A 6,835-nucleotide genomic window follows, 5' to 3' on the forward strand; every position below is an offset into this window, starting at 1 on the left:
TGTCAAAAAGTTCCACCATGGACTACAATGGTGCTGCATTCCAGAAACCACTACCAGCTTTCGATACTGCCAAAAAGCAAAATATTAGCAATAGATGGGAAGTGTGGATAGAAACATTTGAAGATTTCATTGATGCACTTAAAGAGGCTGATTAAAAGATTATCAAATACCTCAAAAGTCTTGCTGGTGACAGTGTAAAAAAATCCATAAGGAAGATGCTGCAAACTCACAAAAAAATCACATGCTGTCAGACATATCACCCCAATAGAGTTAACTTTCTGGGAAGTCGAGGCGATTATAAATAAGAGTATGAAGTACCAATTGATCTTTTTAAATAGAATCCAGGCTTCTGGACTCCGTTGCTATTGAACATTTTCAACAGCTTAGGATACTTTCCCATACCCAGCGAATGGTCAACCTCAATAATAGTGCCAATTTTTTAAAAGAAAATCTTTTAGAGCCAAGTTGTTACAGGCCAATCTCATTAGTTGACTATTCAATAAAAATCCTAGGAAGGGCCCTTTATAATTGGATAAGCGAATTTACAACTGAGAAAGCACTTCTTTACCCATGTCAGTATGACTTTAGATCTAAGATTGGCACTGTAGAGGAGTGTCTTGAGCCTAACCAACCGAAATGTAAATATACTATTGCACATAACACCCCATTATACCTGACCACAGTGTTCAATAGTATACACTGCTCGAAGCTGTGGTCCACTCTTTTAACCCTTGGCATGGATACAGCAATGGTGCACTTTATAACCTATTTTCAGAGACATGAAATCCAGAATAAGAATAAAAGCCGAAGGAGCAGTGTCTGGGGCAATTGGAATTTTTAGGGGAGTAAGACAAGGATGTGCTTTATATCCACGTTTATTTATTTTATACATAACTGATCTCCACCCATTTTTACTTACCGCCACCCCGATGTGCCCACAGTTAAATACTCCTTCCTCCAATCCCTCTAGCTGGCTGCCATTTTATGTTGTTGGCGTTCCAGCTCTTTCTAACTTCCACAGGATCAGGTTTAAAACCAGATGGATACCCAGGCACACAGCGGACATGCCACTGGTGTGCCCAAAGCAACCCTAAGGCAAGTCTGTCTGCACCAGTCCGTGCCTGGACCAGGCTCCAACACCCAGATCCTTTGAGGTCAGAGCAAGAAACTTTGCACCTAAATAGAGAAGCCTTTATAGTGCTTACTAAAGGTAAGAGGGAAAGCTGTGTTATTATTGACTGCTCCCTGCTAACATCTAATTCACCGATACAATGCCCCACATGTGACCTAAAAGTAATGGCTGAACCAAGTAAGCTCTCATCTGAGATCAATCCCTACTCATATAAGAGAGCTTCTCTTGCAACTAACAAAAAAACTATGAATAAAGGGACCGTAATGGAGACAATTATATTTTTCCTCAGGCATAATGCTTATTGAAACAATGTCAATGATGAAAGGTATTATACAACCATTTACTTTCAGTGTGATCTTCAGACAATGTTTGAATGACTTTGGTATGTCAACCTATCTTTGACAGACATTTTTCTTCACATGCAGCCAATCCAACATATGCATACATTTCTGAGGTGAACATCAATGTGGCACAATCATCTTCTTCACTTTCACTTGATAGTGGTCTTGAAGAACTGTTTGATGAGGATTTAGATGATAATCAATCACTCTCAGTCAAATTGTCTTAACTGATGTTACCCAATACTACTTCAGGAGCAACCACAGCACCAAGACCACACTTCTCACCTCCACCGATGACATCCGCTCCCTCCTTGACCGAGGCGAATCCACAGCCCTCATCCTCCTGGACCTCTTGGCCACCTTCACTACCTTCTCCCCCCACACCCTAATTAACAGACTCCATGATGCTGGCATTTGCGGCAAGGCCCTGGACTGCATCCAATCCTCCTTTACAGGGTGAACACAGTAAATCAGACTACCTCAGTTCTTCTCCCAACACACAGAGATCAGCTGCAGAGTTCCCCAGAGCTCTCCCCTGAGTACCACCCTTTTCAACATCTACATGGCCCCTCTCACAACCTTTGTCAGGATCCACAGACTCAACATAGTCTCCTATGTCGACAATACCCAACTGATCATCTCCCTCACAATCGAACCAACAAGCGCCTGAAACAACTTCCAGAGTGGAGTGAAGAATGTCGCAACCTGGATGAAGAGTAGTTGCCTCAAACTGAATTTGGACAAAATCAAAGTCCTCATCCAAGGACCCTCACCATCAACATGGAACAACTCCTGGTGGCCCTCCACAATGGGAGTCCCGCCCACCCACACAGGCCACGCATGTAACCTCAGCATCATACTGGACTCCTCGCTCACAATGAACAATCAGATCAATGCTGTAGTCCTCATCGTGCTTCCACACGCTCTACCTGCTTCAAAAGACATTCAGAAGGATCCCCACTGAACCCAGAACAAAGGTTACCCATGCACTCATCAGCAGGAGACTCAACTATGGCAACACACTGTATGCCGGTATCACTCAGAAACTCCTCAGGAAACTTCAGAACATTCAAAACGCGGCAGCCACACTGGTCATTGACATCCCTTGCCACAGCGACATCTCTGGATACGTCTGAGAATTTCACTGACTCCCAGTAAACAAAAGAATCACCTTCAAACTCCTCTCTCATGCCTACAAAGCCTTCCACCAAACAGGATCAGCATACCTAAACCACCTGCTCTCATTCCACATCCCCACCAGTCACCTCTGCTCTACCCAGCTGGCTCTGGCCATTGTCCCTTGGATCCACAGGACTAAAACCAGAGGAAAATCCTTCACCTACCTTGCTGCCAAGCCCTGGAACACCCTGCCTACCCACCTCAGACAATCCCTGTAGCTGACCCAATTCAGGAAGGACCCCAGGACCTGCCTTTTCAACTGAACACCTACGTGCAGATAAACCACCAGCCCCCTTCCCAGCACCAAAGACCCTCTGTTAGACATGGCACCATTGGCGTGGGTCTCCCTTCAGTTTTTTGCTTTTATCTCCTCTGTTTTTGTTGGTGTTAGATGCTTTGGACACTGTGCCTCTGCCAATCAGTGCCACAGCGCAAGTGCTCCCTGTTGTAGATATGTCTATATGAATTGGTATTCCCATAATTGGTTCATTTGATTTACCTGTTAGCCCCTAGTATAGTGCACTGTGCGTGTCCAGGGCTGGTAGACCAAATGCTGCTGGTGGGCCTGCAGTGCTGATTGCGCCACCCACAGAAGCAGCTTATACAGTGTGTCTCAGACCTGCCATTGCAGGGTCTATGTGCAGTCCAGAACTGCCATGGTTGACTGCGGAGTGCACCACATCCCAGTCCCTAAACCTTCCCCTGACATCACGTAAGTCACCCTTATGGCAGGGGGCATTGTATGTGAAAGGTAGGACATGCCTTGGTTTGTGTAGCGTGTCCTGATAGTGAATTACACCCAATTTCGTTTTTCACTATTGCAAGGCTATCTGTTCCCATAGGCCAGAATGGGCAGTCTGATTATTACCTCCTATAATCCTAACTGACCCAAGGAACATGATTGTCGAATTTAGTATGCCTGAGCTCACAATATTAAAATTAATCTGTTAGTGAAGGTTATTTTCATATTCTTTGTTTGAAAATACCCCTTATAGAAAGTAGGTATTGTCTTGCCCAAGCCTTCCAGTGTGCTCTGCTGTTATATGTATTGGCTGTCTGGTTTTGGAGGGACAGGGCAGGCTGAGTCAGACCTGGGTTGAATAGACAAATCTGCATTGGAGTATGGGGAGGGGTAGCTCCTTGACCTGAATAGGGCTGTGCCTGGCAAGGTGAATGCTGGCTCTACCTCCTACTGTGCGTCTGATGGCAGACCCCAACTTTCTGAAAGGAAGGATGCAGCCTTGTCAACAGAGTGCTCCAGGACTGCACAGAACTGGTTCTGGCTGGGTTCAGTGACTTGTGACTTTTGAGAACAAAGACTTTTGGGGAATAAATATCCGTGCTGAAACTCCTACAATTTGTATTACTTCTGGATGTCAAGACGAACCTCTGTCTGTATAACCAGGGAATCTGAAGGGGTTGTACTGCCCCTGCGCAACAGCACTATTTTCTGGGGTTGGCCTGCAGTGGTTACCATTGGACTTCTGAAGAGGGGAAAGGAATTTGCTCTTTCATAGATCTTGCTGAAGCAATCACCCAAGGGCTTGAATCGAGCTTGCCTCCTGCCGAAGTCGAAGGGCTAAAAGACTTCACCAACAGCTTTCTGAATTCTTCAGCGGGGAATTCTGTCTGCCGAGGGGCTCCTGTTGAGTATTTCAGGCCCTCTGTCATACTGCAAGATAACGCGGGCTGAACATCATCGCTAACGCAGGTTTGCGGGCCGCTGCAGCTCAGAGCGCCATTTCAGAGGACCACGCTGCTGCCGCTGAGTTCCCGCATTGCCTCGCAACAGAATCATCGCCTCGCATCACGAGCGTCGCCTCGCATAGAGATCGTCGCATCAGATCATCCCAAAGCAGACGCCACCGAGGACGCCTTTTTCATCGCCCGCACCAGGGTCATCGCTTCGTCTCCCCTCCCGCAGCAAGGAGTCAGCGTGTCACCGGCCTCACGTGCAGAAGTTCGTTGCATCACCTCCCCATGCACCAGGACCGGCACATTGTGTCTCCTCTCGCGCAGCAAGGAACCAACACCCTACCGGCCTTGCGTGCCAGGAATCGCTGCTACAACTTCTTTGCGATATTCTGGTTATTTTGCTCCCCACTTTCAGGTACTTTGTGAGTAAAAGGGTAGCATAGACCCCCTGCTTTGAACTGAACTCTTTTTGCCCTCCGTGAACTATTGCTGCAGCATTTTGAGAGTATTTTCGCTTAACTGTATTGTGGATTTTTGTCGTTTTGGGTCTTGTGCTAATACTATATAAAAACACTTTTTTTTTTTATAATTCCTGTGTGGTGTCCCTTTGTAGTGTTGTTACTGTGTATGGTCATAAATGCTTCACACACTGCCTCTGAGATAAGCCTGTCTGCTCGTGCTACGTTACCACAGGGTTGAGCAGGGGTTATCAAAGGGTGTAGCCCCCTTACTCTGACTTAGAAGCAAGGGTCCCTATTTGGTCATTGGTGCCAGCCCTTTCCAACTAGAGACCCCCATTTCTAACACCCTCACTGGTGAGTAGACGTGTTTTAGAAACCCTGATTGATTGATTGATTGATTTACACCGTGATACATTCAATTTTTCCTTTGTTTTGCAAATCATCAGAAAATGGCTCTCCTTCCCATATTGTTTACATATATCTGTCCAATGGCAGGAAGATTGCCTTCATGTGGAAACAAAAATCCACATCTAAAACACAACTTCTTTTTATGTGTAGGCATTGCCTTATGTCCTTTGGCTTACTTTTCACACTCATGACTGATTCATTCTGGGCACCTCCTGCCTTGATGTCAGCAGCTTGTTTATCGAGACGTTCTTCAACTCTGGCAGCCATTAACACTCGCTACAGACTAAGAGTTTATCTCAGCATTTGGTATATGATTTAATCTCACAAGCATCCGTTATTAACTGTAAGACACATAGTTTTTTCATCACTAAATTAATTAAACTTACAGTGTTTGATGAGTGTGCTGAGTCTTTCCACAAATTTATTGATTGGTTTCACCAATCTTCTGGCATTCTTGACAGTAAATGTATCTCCCATTGGCCTTTGGATTGATTTAGAGATTCAAAGTTTCTTTAATCTGACAGTATTTATTTATTATCTTTATTAGGTTTACACATGCGAAACCATAAAAGTACACCATAAAAGAAAAACATTTAGAACAAAATCTCATTTTACAGTGCCCACTCTTAGCAGCAAAATGTTAAAATTTAAGGTGGGGCGGTGCAGGTTTCTTAACCTAACAACAAAAAGCTACTTTGGTCCACCATGTTAATGGTTAAAATGTCCCAGCACTACCCTTGCATATTTAATTCAATGTTCTCTATTGGGAAGATCCTCTATGATGTAATATGTGAGGTGATAAGCAGTGCATTGCAGGGGTGTGAGTTATAGTTAACTAAGTTAACTATCACTGTTTAATTTCACTGTTTTTTTATGAGTGAAACCTGAGCCTAACAATAACGTCTCTGTAACCTTTTTTTTTTCCAGTGAATTTCTAAGGATTTTTAAATATATTTTCTAACTATAATGTCCACATAAACTTTGATTTTTCACTGAATTTCTAAGGTTTTTTAAATGCTAATTCCTAACTATAACATCCCTGTAACCTTTGTTTTTTTCAGTGAATTTCACATTTTATTTCCTAACTGTAACTTGCAACCTTTGAGAGTGGGTATGTGAGTGGCTATATCAGCCGGTTACTGGGTGTGTGAGTGGCTGTATGGGTCTGTGAGTAAGTGTGCAATGACTCGGTAATTGCATAAATGCATGAGTAGTGCCTGGGTGATTGCATAGGTCGTGCCTGTGTGTTTCTATGAGTGCAATTGCCAAGGACACATTGCGAATACCGGGTGTTTTTGACAAAGTATAAAACACATATATAGACATATTTGACATACATTTTCAGTGCAGGTTTTGCATTGAACAAGCTAAGCTTGGAAACAACTACCAGCCTTATTAAGGAGAAGGAGAAGCATACAAAAACCCAGCAGAAATAACTTATTGAAGCAGTGATTAACGAAAAAGGGGAGAGGAGGCCAGAACCAGAGGCCCGAAACCCAGTTTTGAGGAAAAGAAAGGAAAGGAAAAGCAGAAAAGAGGGGGTTAAAAGAAAGGGCGGGGCACGTAACTTGTGGTGGGATGCTAGGTCTTATCTTGGGGGATTAAGTGGTGGTCAGGGA

This window comes from Triturus cristatus, chromosome 6, assembly GCF_964204655.1.
Source record: "Triturus cristatus chromosome 6, aTriCri1.1, whole genome shotgun sequence".
Lineage (NCBI taxonomy): Eukaryota > Metazoa > Chordata > Amphibia > Caudata > Salamandridae > Triturus > Triturus cristatus.